General features: G+C 40.2%; 1 protein-coding gene across 3 annotated transcripts in view; it reads right to left on the bottom strand.

Annotated features, from left to right (window-relative positions):
* Positions 1–21,373, bottom strand: part of BMPER (BMP binding endothelial regulator) — a 221,676-nt gene that overhangs the window by 169,532 nt on the left and 30,771 nt on the right. The gene's annotated exons all lie outside the window — the stretch shown is intronic.

Below are 21,373 nucleotides of genomic sequence, written 5' to 3' on the forward strand. Positions count from 1 at the left end.
AGCAGAAAATAAAAAAAACAGGAAATGATTCCAAAATCCTACGCCCATCTAAGTATCTTGACAAGCCACTGTCTTCACCAGATGAAACCTTCTAGATCTTTCCTTGCTGCACTGGGAGCTATGATTTTATATTTCACTTTGATTTTACTTTTGGGTTGTGAAGTAGATTAAGGAAATCTGAAACTATCAATATATGGATTATCACACGTTAATTCACTCACTAGCCAAAACAGAAGTCACAATCATTCATTTGTGAAACCAGAAGTCAAAGGCCAGAGATTCTCAAAAGAGGCAGCAAGCCAGTTAGCTTAAGACCTTCTAGAAAGAGCCAAAAGAAAAACGGCACAAAGATCACATCCTAGATCTTGATTTAGTTTGTCCAAATAACACCCTCCATCTTGTGTGTTACACTTTTGGGGAAGACGTACCTGGTTATGCCTCTTGTCCCTAATATTAGATTATTAGGAGCCTACCAGGCAAGCGGATTTAAAAATAATAGTCCGATTGCTTAGCCTAAAGAGTACAGATGCAGGAACACACTCACGGGACAATGTAGAAATAAAAGGGTCTGCCTCTCTGGACCAATGACTGACTACTTCTGGCAAGCCAATCAACCTCAATTCACATCGGGTTTTTTTTTGTTGTTTTTTTTGCCTCTGTCCAAGACACACAGAGGAGACTCATCTGCTTCCCTGAATTATTTTACATACTGCTGTGGTAATAACCAAAAAAAAAAAAAAAAAAAAAGGAAAATAAAAACCTCTTAATACATACAAACAAAATAATAGAATAACAAAGGACTTAAGAAAATTTCAATGGACATTTTCATGAACTTGGAACCGTGATCTGAATTCCCAGAGAATTATGAATGATTGAAAAGAGTTCAGTAATACTCTCCTCTCTAGTTCCTACAAATCAAATTACTAAAGTACACAGTTGATTGGAAACATATTAGGGAAATGCTTTCACTATATATTTTTTAATTTCCTTTGCATGAAGTGTTACAGCGATAAAATGTTCAACCACAGGAACCCCTAGCACACTACAGATACTTACGCCAAACCAAGAATGAATACAGTAAATTTTCAACAATGAAAACCAATATAAAACAATTTGGGCTAACATAAATCTTACCGAACAAACGCACTTACAATAGATGTGCCATGTGCATGTCTGATCCACTAACACAGACTCACTCGGATAATAAATTACTTGTTCCGAGAGATGGAGGCGGGGAAATCAGAGGGCCAAATCCAATTCATGTTAAGTCCAAGTAAATATGAAACGCCTGCCAAGTCTGCCAGTGGAGTTTCCAAATATGTTATATATTTTCATCCTCTGGATTAAAAAAAAAAAAAAAAAAAAAAAAAACCTAAAAGAAAGGGTGATTTTACGCTGCTGAAACAGGGCAGGCAAAGCTCTTGCCTTTCACTGTGGAGGAAGAAGTGCACTGCAAACCCGTATAGTAGCCGAAGAAGGAACTGCCGGCCAAGAGACTGCTCCTAACAATGCCAGACCATGTGCACGGGCCTCCCAGGGGTACGACAGTCCTCTCTGAATCATTCAGCTCAATATGGGATAAAAGGTACTCCAGCAAGTGCTCCTCAGGGCAGGGAACCCAGCAATGTTTTCTGCGTCAAATAACTGTGAGTTGGAAGTCTGGCTCCTCCACCCTATTGCAATATATAAAGACCAAGGTCAAATGGTAAAGTGCCTCATTGTTTAACTGCCCTTGTTTACATGTCGGTCTATCACTCCTAAATCCATATAACAGATTTTCCCAAATGTTGGATGAGTTTGAATGACAGAACAGACTCAGAAACATCTATAATAATCTCTTCAGTGAGTGTAATCCACACCATTCCCTTCTTCGCCTACCCTCACCAGCATCGGCTAGTAATGGAGATTCCGGTATACCAAGCGTAATACTAGTAGGTTTCATATGTAAAGGGATTCTAGCGAACAAAATAATCAAGGAAAGGACATGTGCACTGCTCTTTGGGTTCATGTTCTAAGATAAACATATCATCTCAATGCAAGACACTACCATGAGTTATGTGAAGACACACAGACATACAATCAAAAATAACCTCATATTTAGTCCATAATCACTTCTTATTTTCTGCAAGGCAAATTTCTTCGTAATAAATTCTATTGGCCACCAACTTTATGCTGCTCATATGGCAGACAGGCAATATCTTGCCCGTCTTTTCATTTAAACCTCAGAGGAGGAAAATACTACATATCTCTTACCGGCCAGGGTAGGGAGAGAGGTAAAGAAATTTTTCCATTATACATCGAGACAGTGCTTCTCAAACTACATTTGGTGAAAGATCAGTTTGTTTTACTTTTTTCTTCCAATCTGACATGGACTGATACTTTCATAGAATATAATAATAGTGAATTACTAGAAAAATTAAATTTCAAAGACTAGGACAAAATATAAGCCCAACGTTCTTTATTATATGTAACAGGCACAGAATTACTCAGTTGAATTATAAGAAACATTTGTCATTGTTCACTCTCCATTTCTGTCCTTATTTCACTGTAGACCAGCATCGTAGTCTGTGGCTCACTGGTGACCGGCAAAGCACATTTTAGGTCACCCCTTAGAGGATGCGTCGTGAAATCAGGACCAACCCAAAGAAATAATCAAAATATTTCAATCTTAGACGTTTAGAACTTGAAGCAAACATACAGATAATATAGATCATCTCCTTCATTGTACAGAGGAGAAAACGTGCACAGAAAGATTAAAGTGGCTTGCTCAAAGTCAGAAAGCATCAGGTGTGAACTAACACTAGAATCCAGGCCCTGCACGAAATCCACATTTTCACATCCAGATCTAAACTGGCAGTATCATTTGGGCTCTTTATAATTCTAATATCCTTTGCATTGAGGACATAAAGGCCCAGGAGAAAAGTCAATACTATCCCTGTAAAAGTGAATGAGAGCAGATCCAGGAACTAAGAGAAAGAGTGGGTAAGTGGGGTAAGCCAAGGAATGGTTACGCAACCAGTAAAGCAGTTTTTTCTTTTTCTTTAAATATTTTGAAATGAACTTTCAACAAGGGGATTTATACACATTCATTAGTTTTCTTCAGGCGATAAAAAGCTTTTCAGATTCCATAAGGCTTCAGTAAAACCATCCATACTATAGTAGGAGGAAGTGGTTATTTTCTGATAATCACTACCCTCTATTTAAACCAATAGTTCTCAATAGGCAATTTTGCCACCCCCCATCCCCCACCCTGGGGACTTCAAGGGATGTTAGGGTATAGTTTCAGTTGTCACAACTGGAGGATAAAGGTGCTACAAACATCTAGTGGGTAGAGGCCAGAGATACTGCTAGACACTCTACAAGGCCCAGCAAGGAATCAACCAATTCAAAATGGCAATTGTGCCAAGCTTGACAAACCCTAATTTAAGCACAAAATAGTCCTTCTTTACAAAACTAAAATAATACAAAAACAAGCCTAAACTAGCTACACTTTTCTTTTCTATGTATTTTGGCTTTTTATGTTATTTTCAAGGAAGAATTTCAGAGCCTTTTAAAACACACACACACACACTCTTATAGAGAAACTTGGCCTAGTCAACTAGTCAACTCAGAAAACACATGGCCATGGAAATAGGAAAAACACAAATAAATTGAATCCACAATTAAGCAATAGAACTCATTTTTCCTATTATTTGTGACCTTTTTTCAGCGGCCACATTGCCCCAAGGGAAAGAGAATACCACACATTTCCATCATTCTGTTGTTAAAATAGCTGTTAAATATCATCAGGACTATAAAAAATGGCATTGACCTTTTAATGAGCCTTAGCTCCACCTAGTTTTGCCCTTTAATCTTAATCCGTTCATTTCTCAAATTAACATCAGCTGAGAGCAGAGAACTAGATCTCACCACTACCAATAACTCAACCCCTGGCACCCAAGGGCCTCACAGCATGGCCCCAACCTACCCTTCCAGCACTTTCCCTTCCTTCCAAGAACTCCATCTAGGTCCCTGGGATTATATACCTTTCCCTGACCATAATGAACTTGAATGCTTCTTAAAACAAGTTCAAGTTCTCAATCAAAGCTATCTAGCTTCCACCTCCACCATTCCACTGAAATGTCACTCTCTAGGGCTGCAGCAGCCTACTAAGTGCCCAATCCAAGGACACTCAGTCTTTCCTTTATGGGACATCTCTGTGGCAGTCTGACCACACATTTCTTCTTCCACCCCACCCCCACACGCCTTCTAGATGCTCTCTTATAATTATCTTCTCACTCCCTCCACACCTACCTCAACCAAGCTGCTGGTTATTTCTCACCTGGACTGTGAGGACAGGCTCACTGACTGTTTCTCCTGGGGAGGATAGGGGCCTTTTTCACACATCCGCCTGCACAGCTACCAGTGTGTGCTCTTTGAAATCTACGTCTCGTTATCTCGTTTGCACACTTAGCTCTATCAATAACTGATGGTTCTCAGCCTGGCTGAGGTGTAGGCTGGCACCTATCCCAACCTTCCTTCCGCAGACCAACTGGATTAGAGGCTCTTGAAGTACGAAGTGAAAGAGGAATCTAAGGTGCAGCCAGGATTGAAAACCACTGCCCTCTACTACAAAATTCACACTTAGCGTACAGCTCTCAGGGCTGGCCTTCACTCACTTCTTCATTCTCTTACCTGCTGCTCCAAACTCCCCAAATACGCAGACATGTAGAATTCCCTGCCAATCTGGCCCGAAGATCTCATCCTATGGTTTTGCAAATGCTGCTCCCTTCCTGAAAAACCCAGATCTTATGCATTCCCTCCATCTCCATCGACCCCACAGCGACACATGCGTCACTCGGGCTCTCCTTTGCCTAGCAAACTCTTCCTTCAGGATTCAACTCAAGGTCCCAGCCTCTGGGACGCCTTCTGTACCATGCACAACTGGCCTTTCAAATGTCCATTTCCAGGTCCCTTACATTACTTTGTGTGCAGGTACTTAATAAATGGTTAATTTCACTGATAATAAATAGTAAGTCCCAAAATACACCTATTCCTGGAAACCACAGAGAAAGACTGTAAAAAGGTTGACATTCCCTGGACCTCCTCTCTTTTCTTCTTGGCAGATGGACCAGTTCAGTTCACTATCCCACTTCCAGAAACATCAACGCTTTCCTGGACCAACTCAGACGTCAAAGTCTGTCTCTTCTAACACTGACCACTTTCCTCCACGGACCAGGCAGGCTACGGTTGAATACATGAAGGAAAGTCTTTGACCATCCTACCATCTACCAAACCTCAGAAATGAGAAGCATATCAACACTTTCTCAGTCTCTCTTCCTTAAAATTATCTAAGGAGGGGGCCTATTCTTTCCAAAGTCCACTTCAGTCTCCCAAAATTATTTTATTCTTGTCTTTGGGGGGCAAGGTTAGCATGCAAACTGTCATCTTTACTTAAATTAAACCAAACTTGGGGCCTTTGAAGTCAGCTCATGCCTCATGGAACAGGGAAACAGAGCAGACAGGTCTGCCATTCTTTGCTGCTTCCGGGCCACCTGATAAGCCACCCTGTTCCCTGGATTTGGCCAATAAGCCCCAAATGACCCCAGCCCAGTACAATTTTTTTTAATGACCCACTTTCAGACACTGTTCTCAGAAACATATGGAAGTATAATCAAAGGGATAAACATAAAATCTGACTAGCTATTCTAGGGCTTAAATTGTGTCCTTAGGAGTTCATTTAAAACAAGCTTTTATTACTCTTCAAGGCTCTACCTACCATGAATCCTGCAGGCAATTTTGCTTATTTTTGGCTAATGGGAATTTTATAGCCAAACCATTTCCTCAATCCCCAGAGAAAGACTCAGACCCATGAACTGAGTTCTTTAAGAGTGGCTTGTGCCCCCTCGCCACAACATTTTTTTTTCCATAGCTTTCTTATTTTGTTTCCCAATTAGTAATTACATATATGATTGAAATGAAATAATCAACAATATAAAAATCAATGTTAGAAAGCTATTTTACTTAATTTTTATGGCTTTATGAATAAATCCCCAAATACACAGAAATATCAGATGAGCACAGATGACTTGCAAATTTAACTCCCTTCGCCAATATAAAGGCACACAAAATCTCCACATGACTTACTTGGATTTCAAACTATGTGTTTATTGAAGACTGTAAAGTGATGAAATTGTGGCTTACAGAACCAGTCTCATAACTTCATAGGATTAGCATACACACAATATCTGGCATTGGTATTAAGGTAATAAAACAGATTCTATGAGCCATAAATTATTTAGGATTTGATTCAATAAAATATGCTTTCAAACTTTTAATATAATTAATACAATAAGAGAAATATGCAATGCATTAAGTGAGAAAAATACTTGCAACAACTTTCTTATATGGGCCACATCGCCCATCCCTGCATTTGATCTGTTCTGACCATAAACACTTCTCAATGTGGGAGTGTTCGTACCTCTGGGCTGAATCAGCATTGCAGCAGCCATTCTACTCTCAGCACCCCATTGCCAAATAGCCAACACCCATGGCTTCTGAGCAAGCAACAGAGTTGAGCGTGTACTGAGCAAAAACGGAAAACGAAGAAAAAATGGGAGAGACTGTCCTGTGAAGTCATAAGACTGGTTTTCTGTTGCAGGCAGACTCCCCTATGACTAACTTCCCATTAGCTGAAATGAAATCTCTGGGGCAGAGAGGATGCTACCTCTCCACGGTACTTCACCAGCATGTTTCAGTCACTCCTGAAAACCCACATGATAAAGTAAAATGCAGGTTCTGCGGCCAAAGAGGCAAGACCTGGTTTTGTGAATTTATGTTTAAACTGTTTTAAATGCCTATACCTCTGGCTAGGCCTTAGGCCTTCTGAGAGTATAAAGCAACAAATAATAAGAGATCAATAGATCAAGTTCGAACATCTAAGGTTGCGTGCACGCATTTTTCAAAACAGAAACGTGTTTCACAGTTTGGGGGACACGGGGGCAACCTAAGAAAATAAAATTTATTTGAAGACAGCAAACCAACCAACAACCTCATAGAACAAACTGTGGTGGCTACAGACAAAAAATCATGACTGGAACCCTCAGTTTCCCCAAAGTGATTTCGAAGACACGAGCGCAAATCTCTCTGTCAAGCACAGAGAAGAAATGAGCTATGTACCACACACATATGAAATGCTATTTTGTGTGATTAATACATCGCCTGGCACAATTTTTATATTTTGGGAAGCATATTACATGATGAAATCCTTATAGGTTGATTACGTAGGATGTTTAGGGCTCGTTGCAAAAAAGTAAGTCAGAAATATCTTACCACCTCCCATTTTCTTTTACTTTTTATTTTGAAATTATTATAGATTCACAGGAAGGTACAACAAATATACAGGGAGATTCCATACACCCTTCACCCGGCCTCCCCCAGTGTTAACTTCCTGCATTACTATAGTACAATGTCAAAAATCAAGAAGTTGCCATTGGTGCAGTCCACTGAGCTTACTCAGATTTTACTGGTTTTACATGCACACACGTGTGTGTGTGTGTGTGTGTGTGTGTGTGTGTGTGTGTGTGCAGTTCGATGCAGATTTTTTTCACATGTGTAGATTTGTGCAATCAATCAACATACAGAACTATATTATCACCACAAGGCCCTCTCAGACTGTTCACTTATAACTATACTCACTCTGCTTGCAGCCTCCATCCCTAAGCCCTGACCACCACTAATCAGCTCTCCATCTCTATAATTCTGTTATCCAAAAGTGTCATATAAATGGAATCAATCTTTTGAGATTGACTCTTTCCTCTCAGAATAATTCTTTTGAGACACATCCAAGTGGCTACATGAATCGACAGCTTGTCCCTTTTGGTTGCTAAGTAATATTCCACAGTATGGATATGCCACAGTGTATTTAACAAGTCACCCATTGAAGGACGCCTGCACTGATTCCACGTTTTTTGCCTATTATGGTTAAAGCTGCTATGAACATTTGTGTACAGGATTTGGAGTGAACACAGGTTTTCATTTTGCTGAGAAAAATGCCCAAGAGAGCAAATGCTGGGTTATATGGTAAGTGTATAATTAGCTCTATAAGAAACTGCCATACTGGTTTTCAGAAGGGCTAAACCATTGGATGCTTTCACCAGCAATAAATGAGAGATTTTCCGCATCTTCAACAGCATTTGGTATTATCACACTAATAATAAACGGTGTTATCCATTTTGAGTAGTGATATCTCATTGTGGTTTTGATTTGCATTTTGCTAACAGCTAAGAAGGTTAAATATCTTTTCATGTGCTTTATTGCCATCTGCATTTACTAGTTGGTGAATATCTCTTTATAGCTTTATCCCATTTTCTAATTAGATTTTTTGTTTTCTTCACAAGTTCTTCCATAAAGCAATTTATTTTTTTTGATGCAGTCTAATTTATCAGTTTTTCCTTTCTATGGACAATGCTTTTGGTGTCAAATCTAAAAATTATTTGCCCAACCCTGGGTCTCAGAGTTTTACTCCTACATTCTTTTTACACACGTTTTACAGTTTTATGTTTTACGTTTAACTCTATTATCAATTTTCAGTTAATTTTTGTTTTATATATGAGGTTTAGATGACATTTATTTTTTGCCTATGAATATCTAATTCTTCCAGCACCGTATGCTAAAAAGGTTAGTCTTCTTCCACTGAGTTGCCTTGGCACCTGTCTCAAATATCAGGTGGCATATTTGTATGAGTCTATTTCTGGGTTCTCCATTCTATTTCATTGATCTCTGTGTTATGGCTCTGCCAGTACCACACTGTCTTTACTCCTGTAACTATAAGTCTTGACATTGGGTAGACTGACTCTTCCCACTTTGATTCCGGTTTTACAGAATTGTTTTCTAGGTCCTTTGCCTGTTAATACAAATATTAGAATGAGCTGGTCTATATCTACAAAATATCCCTGCTGAGCATACACCCCTTTTCTATACCATTTTAAATATTATGTCTATGGGAAAATGACGCACACAGCATCCAGGACGCTTTCCCACTGCAGGATGAAGCCTGCCTGCATTTGCCAAGTCCACTTGTAGGAAGCATTTTGTCTAAGAGCCATGCAAGGACTAAGGGCATCCCCTAGGGCGTCTGTAAAAATGTAGATTCCTGAAGTCTATCTTTTTCCTCTAATCTGCTACCTCCTTTAGGTGGTTTTAGAACTGTGGCCAGCAGAAAGGATGTCTGATTAAACAGCCCAACATATCTGCAGAGTCTTCTGGGAGGCTGTGTGTGGCCCCCTCTGATCTCATGCCATGAGATCAGAGGGAGGTCTTTGTTGCATTTGAAATATGGGTAGATAAGGGCATTAAGGAGAAAACTTCACCGTCTCTGAAAACAGGACAAAATTGAAAAAGACCTTAACCTATGGGCAGAAGCTATAGAAGAGACTGCCAACTATCTGACAAGGAGAGCAGTCACTAATGGGTGTGATCATAGTTGGAAAGAAATGAGGCACAATCTCACCAACAGATGAGTCCCTGCTCATCCAACGTGGAGTTGAAGGAGACAGAGGTGCTTCACGGGAGCTCGGCCCTATTAACCTCCCGAACATCCTCAATCAGAGGAGCCACGGGTTTCTGGAATTTAGTTGGTTGACACAGGCTTATCTTTCAAAATTGTCTATCTTTAGCTGGTGATATTTGTTAAAAAGAAGAAAAATACCGAACACCTGGCACATGACCAGAGGTGTGCTGCTGACGTTTCACAACCAGCTCCACAAGAGGGAAAAGCCCTGATGTTGTAGTGTTTTCCAATTGCCAAGGTGTAAATACTCCCGCTGTGGTCAATTTCTAGCTACCATCGTATCACTAAACACAGAGTTGGGAAGTTCTCCAGCACACCACTGTATACAGAACTACATATTTTTACATTAGATGCTATTGGCTCTGTGAAATCTTTTCCCTTCCTAACAACAGCCCATGAACATTTGGCTAGAGTTTAGGGTATTTTATTGGCATCAGGGGTCATGTTGTTTATTTTATATACCTAAATAAGATATGTAAGAAGACCAGTGGTCACATCTTTTCAGTTACGACATCTGGCCCTCTTCCTCCTAAACCTAGTGTACACAAACTCATAATTTAACCAGGAGAAAATTCATTCCAGGAGGCTCCCAAGCCTGTTGAGCGTCAGAACCACCTGGGGGTTAATTAACACTATAGATGCCCAGTGGAAACAACCCAAAGGTCCACTGAGGGATGAATGGGTAAACAAAACATGGTATAGGCATACAGTGAAAAATTAGTCGGCCTTAAAAAGGAATGAACAACGATGCATGCTACAACATGAATGAACCTTGACGGCATTATGCTAAGTGAAATAAGCCAGACACAAAAAAGCAAATATTGTGATTCCTCTTACACTTGGCGAAGGTCAAGGCACTACAAGTGGCAGAGTAGGGAATTGATTCCACATCTAATGCCAAGTGCAGTCTCCTTTCACTTCATTCTTCAATGACTGGAGGCTGTTAGGACTACCCTCCAATACACAGGCCCCCAGGCACAGAAGTGCCCTGTCTAGATGCCTGAAAATATCACTCTGGCTTTTGTATTTAGCACCTCCATGTGGCCTTGCTTCTAGAGGTCTGAAGTGGTTACGTTTGCATTCACAGCCTCATCGAGGTGGCCGTACCACACAGTCCCCTGAACCCCAAATATCAAAATTTCAAAGTACATTTTCAAATCCGATCCCTCTGCCTGTCCCAGGTATGGCTCAGAGAATGCCCAGACATTCTCCAGGAGTCAGAAGCCTGCCTCATGTGTTAAATATCAGCTGGTCGATGCCCAAGCATGTCTGCAGATAAACATCTTGAGCCCTTTCACCACCAAGCTACTGGAAACATAATTAACTGGCTCTGGGGTAAATAAACTTATCTTAGTGAAGGAGGCACTCAAGTTCATGGGCATACCAATGTACTTTGTTCACTTCATTATCACATCAGTCCTGTTAAATGTAAGCCTCGCTAGCAGACAGAATCTTAAGGCAAGTGTACATTAGCTCTCATGATGAGATTCCTCTCAAAAAGAGAACCCAGAACATTGGATCTTAAAAAAAAAAAGCGCCAACTTCTGAAGAGACTGAGATTATTCTCTGATCAAAGCCCAATAAGAAGAGTTATAATTGCAGCACGATGATCATTTTCAAAATAACAAATAGGTGCATGTACATTCATGCATCTTCAGAAATAGACACAAGTCACACACATAGACACACTTGCAATTTCTCAGTTGCCAAACTTAACCAGCAAATAAGGGAGAATCTGGACAGATGTCGGGGGCTACTGTGTCAAGTCACTTCTTTCCTGTAGTTTCTGATGATGCACCCCAACTTTGCACTTGGATACCTAGCTTTATTTTTCTCAGTTTGATAGACTCCATGAAACAATGCCAATAGAAGCCTCAGAGGAGATAAGAATGTTTGGATTCCAAGACATTTTGAGATGATAAGCACCACTCTGATTTCATTCCCATGGTAAAATATAAGACGGGGGATGGGGGGGAATCATCTTAAAAATCATCTTCAAGTGCAGAGCGGTTTATCCTGCATGGCGGGAAGTTACAGGCCGTCACAGAGCAGTTTTAAGAGCAGCTGCAGAAAACTCAGAGCCAAATTAAAGGTGTTTTATATGATGTTATAAAAGGAAGAAGATAATCATATCAAAATGATGGTAACTAGAAAATCTGAAGTCATAATTGCATAATATTATTTGGTACCTTTGCATAATATACTGAAGGATCTACTAAAAGTTGCATTTACGTTATTGCTGTGTCTATTAGTACTGAAATATACTACATCCACTGCCATGTGAAAATATACTTGGGTTGTAGTGATTTTAAGCGTTTTTTTTTTCTTTTTTTTTACCTGTATGGAATTTCAGGGAAGAAATAGTAAAGTGTCAAGAGCTGGGGTCTGCTTTATAGACATTCAGTCATTTTTCATTCCTATTTATCCACTCTTATTCTCTCCCCACAATTCTTGCTCAACACTTTTTAAGTCCTGCAGAATTCCCAAAAGGACTTAAGATGTGTTAAGATGTACATGTCTCAATAGTAATGCACTAAATATACAGCTTATAGCAGGAGACGTACACTGAAGTAGGAAGACTAGAATGTGGTCCCAATTTTCCTCTTTTTCCTCCCTATCTTTTCCCCCTTTTTCCACTAGTACATATTTCCAGTAGTATATTTGACTACTGTGTGCCAAGCACAATGACCACGGCTCAGAATACTATAGTCCCTGCTCTCACAGAACCTCTAGTTTGTGGGAGTTACAGAATATCAAAATGTTAACTCACAATTGTGCCAAGTGCTAAGGAGAGAGCCTTAATTCCATGGCAAGTAGCCATGGAGGCCCAGGAAGTTATGACTAAAGTGAGAAGTGAAGAAAGGGTAAAAGTTAACTAAATGACATAGGGTGGAAAAGCAGTCCAGAAAGAGGGAAGAGTATATGTGAAGCCCCATTGCAGGAAGCAAGCACAGAATGCTGGGAGACACAAAATAAAGCCTCCTACCTGGAGGAATCCAGAATTAGAGAAGGCTAGAGAGATAAGCATGAGTCACCCCTTGCAGGGCTCGGTAGCCACCTAACCAGGAGAGAAGGAATGGCAAGAGTGTGCACTGTGTGCAGTGATCCATAAGTTACCTTCTAGCTCTCAGCGCCATTCTCCATAGATGCTTCTACCTGCCATACATCTCAGAGTTGCTCTGAGTATGGTTGGTACAATTCTAATATGGTCCCCAAGATTTCCACTCCCTGATATACCCACCTTGTGGGATCCCCTGCCCTTGAGCATGAGCAAGACTTGTGAATGTGATAAATGTCACTCCCACAATTAGGTTATGCCACATGGCAAAGATGAAGAGATCTTTCCGGTGTAATTAAGATTCGCCATCAATTTGACTTTGAGTTATTAAAGAGGAAAATCATCTTGAATGGGCCTGACCTAATAGGTGAGCCCTAAAAACAGGTTTGTAGGTCAGACATTCTCCTGCTGGACTTATAGAAGCAAACCATTCTACAGGTACAAGGAACTAAATTCCACTAACAACAATGTAAGCTTAGAAGATGACCTTGAGCCTCAGATCAGACCCAGCCCTGACTGACCTTGTCTGCAGCCTTGTGAGACCTAGCTAAGCCATACCTAGAATCCTAATCCATAGACACTGTATGATAATAAATGAGTGTTATTTTAGGCCACTAAGTATGTCATAACTTACTATGCATCAATAGATAATTAATAGACTGGGCAGCAGTAGCTGAATGCAGCTCTGTTAGGCCGGTGGCCACTGGAGAGGGCACCCATGTGCTGATACGGCTGCCAGGCCCATGCCCAATTGCAGCACTGTGCATACGATACAACAAGGCGTCCAGGGCAACTGGCCTCCTCTGTCACAATGAGGAAGAGGATCAACTTGCCCACTTTAGAAAAGTGAAAACTGATGGACCCCGAGTCAGCAGCAAGCCTTGGACATCTAATCTTCTAACTTAAAGGCAACCACAGGGACAGCCGGGTGGCTCAGTTGGTTAGAGCATGAGCTCTGAACAATAGGGTTGCCAGTTCGATTCCCACATGGGCCAGTGAGCTCTGCCCTCCACAACTAGATTGAAGGACAATGACTTGGAGCTGATGGGTCCTGGAAAAACACACTGTCTCCCAATAAAATTTAAAAAATAAAATAAAATAAAGGCAACCACAAACTCTCCACTTAAACTACCTTCCAAAGTCCTACAGAATCTCAAAAACAGAAGCCCTGAATAAATGGATTGGGACAAATTTGACAGGGAAAGCTGATCTCTGTTTTAAGTTTCCTTACTAGTTTTAACAACAAAACCAGATTTTTGTAAAGTATGATTTAATATTCATAAAACATTTCACACAAATAGGGTCATTTTTATTTAAATGCCAAAATGCCCTGGTTCACATTATGGGAAACCCATCTATGAAATACAATGTTTTATACATCTTTCTTTGGTTAGAGAGAAAGGAGGGCAAAAAAGAAACCCCTCTAAGAGTTTTGTTTTGTTTTCTTTCTTGTCGTTAAAAACATATTAACAACCCCCATTCAAATTTCTGAGGCTGGGTAGATAAAATTTGTCATAATGTTAACTGTTATCGTAGTTATCAGTTATATACATATATGCAGGAATTCCATAATTTAACAATATTCATCAAGAAACACATTACAAATTCATCATGGTAAATATACAGTGGCACTGGAAATGAGTAGCTCAGAGGTAGGAATGTTTTTCAGGGCAATGTACTTTCCCAAGATGTTTTCAGTGATCGGTCAGTCTCAACATTAAAACAGCTAGAGGTATAACAAGTAGAGACTTCTATGTGGTTGGAAATGGAGCACCACACACACCATAGGCAAAGGCTGGCCAGCTCTGGAAGGCTCTCCAAGAATCTAATAAATGTTTGTCTCCAGGAAAGGGTGCAAGATAGCTAGGCTCAAGAGTAGACGGAAGCCTTACTTTTACTGCAGATGCTTCTCTATGCTTTTAAATGTCTGGACGCATTAAAAATATTTTATGAAACCAGGCACACACATACTCATACAAGAGTAAAGCTCATCTAAATTATCTCACTGGGGTACTGCTGCATTATAAACCGTCATAGATACTGAAGAAGGAACAAAAGTTAAGTTAGGGGGTTCCCCCCAAAATGTCAACTAGGAAGAAAAGCCACCAACCACCTACTAAGCCACACGTTGTCTTTAGTCACCCCTGCAAAGCTTCGTGGCCCACGTATTTCCTTTGAAATTGCTGGTCCAGACAAGCTATAGAAGAGACTCATGCAAGCAAAACTGATTCCAGCGCCTCTCTCACTCCTTTATCTCCAGAGCCCTCCTACGTCTGCAGGTCTCTCTCCCTTCTTCTTACCTCACAGGTAGTGTGATACCAGAAGGAAGAATGAGCCTTTGGGACGTGAGTCCTGCAACTTCATACCACTCTGTGATCTTGAAAAAGATCACTTCACCTTCTGAAGCATCTATGTTTCCCCATTTGTTAAATCAGAATAATAACTACCACCACCTCAGGACTGAACGCCACAATATCTATGAATACCTGAAGATTGGGGTTTGTCTATTTCCAAATATTCTCTCAATCTAGTTCACAGTATAGTCAAGGTGACTGAGAGAACATTCACCTTAAGGCAGGTCATTCCTTATTGGGGATGTGAAACCTGGGGCAACCTGCATTCAGAACGATCATATACAATAACTACCAAAAAATTTGATTGTGACTGAAAGAAAGGAAAACAGAAGTGGAGGAAAGAGCCACCTTTTGTGTGGGCAACAGACACTGTATGGTTACAACTGCCAAGAAAACGTTTGGCTAAAAACAAACGGATTGACACATGCAAGGCTAACTCAGTCTTTCCATCGTAAAATGTTTAAAAGATAAGACAATTTACTCTGTCAACAAAGTGAGTGTGATTATCGTTCTAAGGTTTTTTTGTTGTTTGTTTTTTAATGCTCATTCATGTATATGGTAAATGGCTGACTCCCTTATAAACAGCCGTATAGCAATATTCAGAAAAGCCTAGTAATCTTCCAGGTCATTCTCAAGGCAACACTGAGAAGAGGCCGCTTAGTCATGACCTTGAACTCTATGAAAGGCAGACTATAATAAATAATGCTCAATCTTTTACCATTATTCATAGTTCCCTTTTACTTTGGTCAGTACTTGGTCTATATAAATGAGCCTAATCCCTTTATAATTTTCCACGCATGTTTTGCTCTCTAATTCTTATTTATCAGAAAGTAGGATGGCTGTCCTGATTTGGGCAACCAGTGTAGAAATATTTATATTTGGCTTCCTTCCTTTCATTTTCTGAGATATCATCGGATATTTTTAAAATCAAATATATAAGTTAAACTATATAAAATGCTACCCAAGGAATCACAACCCATTGAAAAACAAGACATAGCACAGAGAAATCAAAGATAAGAGAAGACTGTGGAAAACAAACCCTACTTGACAAACGAAAGACTGTTGTCTTATATCTTTCATCAAGGTATTGTGGACAATTAATATTTTATGTTCTATGTGAAGAAAGAGGATGGAATTTGACCTATAAATGTTTGAAACACACCTTATTTGTTCATGATCCACTAATAACAAACATATATTCAGATAACAAATACATTATTGTTCATGAAAGAACCCCAAATTAAAGGGTGAGTCTCAGTCCAAGTAAATATAGAAAAGCTGCCAAAACCGTCTATTTGACTCTCAATGATCTCATTTGTTTTCATCAAACGATATTGATTCTTTAAATTATATTAATCTTTTGCACAGTTGTTAGGTAGCTGGATAAAAATTTATAACCAGTATTAGCATAAAATAATCTGAAAAGTACACTGAAACGCTTGCTTGAAAAGAATTAGTTATAATTTACTCACTTTTTTAAAAAGACTATTCTGACTTCATAAAAGTTAAGAACAATTAGTAAGCAGTGCCATCCCCTAAATACCTGGCATGTGGATTAGCAAAAACTTGTTGAATGGATGAATGAATAAATCATATGAGCAATCTGATTGAAGGAAACAGAAACACAAATGCACACACACACACACCCCCTTAAGAATCCTTTTGGAAATAGCAGTTTTCATATTTCTGTCCTCGAGCAGATATATTCTACTGCTTCTTTTTCAATACCAACATCTCTTTCAAAGGAAAGTAAGTAGAAGTCATGACAGGATTCCGTTACCTTTTTGTCTGACTTCTCTCCCCACTCTCAAACAATCAACAACTTACAAATAAAAACTTATTCCAGGTTGGTTTTAATTCAATAGATCTGAAGGGAAGCCCCAGAACTGGTATTTTAACAAGTTCCCTAGGTAATTATGAATGGCAGGTGGTGCCTAAGAACTATTTTGTGCCTTTGTGTACCAACATTTTTACCTGGGAGCTTTCCCCGGAACAGCACTTTTGGATGTGATTAACTCCTTCATGTTCATGAAAATGAGTTGCCTCTACTGGGAAGCCTTCTGCAGCACACTACCCAACCCCTTCCCAGGAGCTGGCCTCCTCCCCGTTCCCTCTGCCCTCTGGCTTACCTTCCCTGGAGAACCTCCCCCACTGGATGGTATTTCTTCGTTCCCCACCAGAGGAGCAATCTCCTTGAGGGCACAGACACCCTTTCGGTTAATTTTTCGGTCACTAACACATTGCCAAATGAATGATTTAACTACTTTGGGCCCTCAGTTTCCTCAGATGAAAAATGAAAAAGATAGAAATTACCTCACTGTTGTGAAGACTCAGTTATGAGCATAAACCAACTAACCCAGGATCCAGCATCGTGGGAAAACAAGTCCCTTTGGGGCCACCATGATAATAGGTCAGGGTAAAGGAGTCAACCAGATAATTCACACCTCACAACTCACAACCTAGGATGGTGGTCCTGATTTTTATATTTTGCCTCCTTTTTATCATTATCTGAGATATCAGAGCTTCAACAACAGTAAATGGAAAGGCAAATGCCCACAGCTTTCGCAAGGAACAATGTCATCAGTGAGGAGCTGTGTTCCTGACCAGCCACCTGGCCTCCAGCAAAGAATGGAAATGACCCGGAAAAAAACCATAAAGAATGGCCATGGTCATAAAGACCAAGATGTCATAAATATAAACTTCTGTAGTGATTTCAAGGAATGAAATGAGGCTCCACATTATTGCAAATAAACTATGAATTCGAGTTACAGAAGTGTCCCCACCATATGGTAGTAGACATAGAATAAAATAGAAACATAAACATAGCATAATATGGGGGAATTTTAAACGGCTCAAATTTTTTAGTAGACTGTCCAGGAAAGAATGAGTTAATACTATGCCTTCTTCTCTCTATGCTTCCCCCATAGGAAGTAGCAAAGTAAACAAACAAAAGTAATAACCTCAGAGAGGCTTCAACGGCTCCAAATGTGGAGTATGTTAGAAAATGAAGATGATGCAGATGATGATAAAATTTTTCATTGACAAGTCAGTCTTAGAAATAAGAGGCAAGTAAAACATTTCCCCTTTCTTCATGCAGCCTCTACTCTAAATGTCATTGATTCTATAACTGCAGTTCTTCAGCATTGGGCCAAATTTTGCTAAAATACTATCATTCAAGTCTTGTTGACGACTGTCAGTGTTTTCGATGTTTTATTGAAAGACATGAAAGCAGTTGATGGTCCTCAGCTAGGTTTCTTTAAAAGGCACTCGATATCCCACAGAAAGGGGAGGAAAGTATCCCCTGTGATATGAGGAACATCCAGACCAGGAAAGAATTGCAATAGGAGTGCTCCTGTGGTGGTCAAAACGAGGAATGGGTTATATGGGCCGTGTACGGGTAATATAGCTGTTTGGGCCAGTTTTTAAGGCGAAAGCAACTGATTTGCCTAAATGTTGCCACGTGTAATATTAGCTTTCCTCCCTCTAGTCTATCATGGGAAGAAAGAGCTTAAAAACTCTCAAAGAAGAAGAAAGGTGACTAGCCCTGCCATTTTGGGAGGCCACTGAATAATGTCCATGACAATTTAACATATGCTCGCCTCTTCCCACAGCACTTTGATGTCCAGGTTTCTGTCCTTGAGGAACATACACCCAGGTACACAACAGGAATGACAAGTTGGTTCCCTGCAACTTGGCAAAAACCTGAAAATCTAAACGTCTACGGGAGAAATTATATAAATTATTGTAGAGCTACGCTATGAAATCCGCACAGCAGCTCAAACTGGCATGGAAAAATTTCCAAGTCATATTATCGTTGAGATTTTCTTAACTGTGAAAGAATATGTACTGTTTAATTCCATTTGTGTAAAAATAAAACCACACATACAAAATCACATATACATGTATATGTATGTATATGTAATAAACTGAAAATGGTCTGGGAAACACAATAAAGTGATGACAGTTGTTATTTCTGAGAAGAGTGGGGTTTTGTAGCTCAAAACAAGACTTTCTTCCCCTTTATTGTTTAAAATTTTTAGTATGATAATGTATTAATGTAATAATTATCTAAGTAAAGTTAAAATTAAAAGGAAGTATGCTAAGAGGGAAGGAGGAGGAAAGAAGTTAGAAGGGAGGAGAAAAGTCTCAGCAAATGATGGGAAGTGGTTAACCAGTTCTTGGGGTTCAAGTCCCCCATTCCCATTTATTTACACAATTGACTGACTGGATAAGAGTTTTGATAAGCACTAACCAGCACTTTGACAGTTTAGTTATATTTCTTGGCCATTATCTATTTTACTCTATTTCTTATACCATCATTCTAATAACATTTTTAAAAATCAAAATAGGAGGAGAGCAAAGGGTCAGAGAAAAACCCCGCTCAAAGGATTCATAACATGTGTTTTGATAGTCAAGTCTGTTGAGTGCTTCAAGAGGACCTACTATACGTATATTAGGTGAGAAATAGTTATTTGCCAGGCACTGCACTAAACACTTTGAATGTATCTTCCCATTTCATTCCTTCCGACACAATTATTATGCTCATTTTACAGGTGAGGGAACTGGGGCAGAGAGAGGTTCCACGTCTTTGTCTGCCCATGTGGAAATGATGGGGTACTCATATCCTGGGGCTGCTGTGACAAATTACCACAACCTTCGTGGCTTAAGACAACAGAAACGGATTCTCTCACACTCCTGTTGACTAGAAGTCCAAAATCAAGGTGTCTGCAGGCCCATGCTCCATCTGAAGGTTCCAGAGAAAAATCCCTCCTTGCCTTTTCCTAATTCCTGGTACTTCCAGGTGCTTCCTGGCTTGTGGTAGCTCCAATCTCTGCCTCTCTCGTTTTTTTCATTTGTTTGCTTGTTTCTTTCTTTCTTTCTTTCTTTCTTTCTTTCTTTCTTTCTTTCTTTCTTTCTTTCTTTCTTTCTTTCTTTCTTGGTTTTTTTAGTCTTTAACACAAAAATAATTATACTTGATAATAATAACTATAGTTATTAAGAAACAACTTGGCATTAATATTTGACATGTGGATTTTGTATAATAGTGTGTTTTGAAAAGTTCACAACATCTTCATTGAATATAGACTCATGAGTTGTCACTAACAATGGTTTCTCATTTACCTGCTGTCTATAGAGCTCTTCCTGATGGTTCTTTTAGGTCTCTCGCCTCCTACTCCCCCCAAAATGTATATTCTTCTGTGGGGATAGAAATCACCTGGTACTAGGTCAAGAACTCTTTCAGAGTTTCCCCATCCCGGCTACACATTAAATCTCCTGGGAGCTTTTGAAAAAGACAGATGCCTCGTCCCCTCCCCCAGAACAACTGACTCTGAATCTCAAGGAACAGAGCCCAGGTGTTTATATCGCCTCTCTTGTTACATGGTGACCTTCTCATGCATCTCTCTCTGTCTTCTTCTCTTTATATAAAGACACCAGTCATATGGGATTTGGGGCCATCCTAATCTAGTAGGATGTTATCTTAACGAAGGATATCTCCAAAGATCTATTTCCAAATAAGGTGACACTCTGATTGGTGGTGGACATGAACTTTTGGGGAACACTCTACGACCCAGGATTGCTGGATTTGGACTTGGCAGTGTGACTGCAGAACCCACATCCTGCCCCCTGGGGACCCGGCTCAATGAAGCACTGTTTGCACATACACTACCTAGCACCAAGCGGTGTCAGAACATGGCCTGGCCTGTGTCCTCACAGAGCAAATGTTCTGCTGGTAACAAATGAGAAAAGGCACACCACTGAAGTATCTGATTGAAAGTCCCTCTGTCACAGAAACTTAGAGGGGAAAACGAGTGAGGGCTGAGAACCCGGCACACCGGCAGCAGACCTGAGCTAAGGCAGAGGCAAGACAAGCAACAGCGTGTTCAAGAGAGACACGTGCAGGGCAGGCCATGGGAAACGATGCTGGAGTAAGGGTATTGTAGAAACACTTCGAGGACAAAGGGGAGAATTTAGATTTAATTTGGAAGAAAAGAAAAAAATCGAATAGGGACCAAAATGATCACATTTGGGCGTCAGGGCTCCTCTGGCAGAGGTGGGCAGGGCCAGGGAAGAGCCTGGAGAAACAGTGTTGAAACTTCTGTACATAAGATGCTTGTGTGCGTGCGTGCCAACATGCAGAGGTATCATGTTGGCATCTCCTCTGTGACATTTTAACAACTCGCCTTAGCAAATAATCTAAATAGACTGATGCTCGCTATTCTTTCCTCCCTCCACTAGGAGAATCCCCCTTGCTACTAACCCCTGAACACACACACACACACACACACACACACACACACACACACACACACCAGCTTCCCTCCCAACACCCATCTGCACCCCAGCCAGGGGCTGAGTGAAGAGAAAGGTGAGAGAAAGAGAAATAAAAATGTCTGAAGCAACAGCCAAAAA

This window comes from Rhinolophus sinicus, chromosome 4 (assembly GCF_057876585.1).
Source record: "Rhinolophus sinicus isolate RSI-liver-muscle chromosome 4, RSI-T2T, whole genome shotgun sequence".
NCBI classification, from domain to species: Eukaryota; Metazoa; Chordata; class Mammalia; order Chiroptera; family Rhinolophidae; genus Rhinolophus; species Rhinolophus sinicus.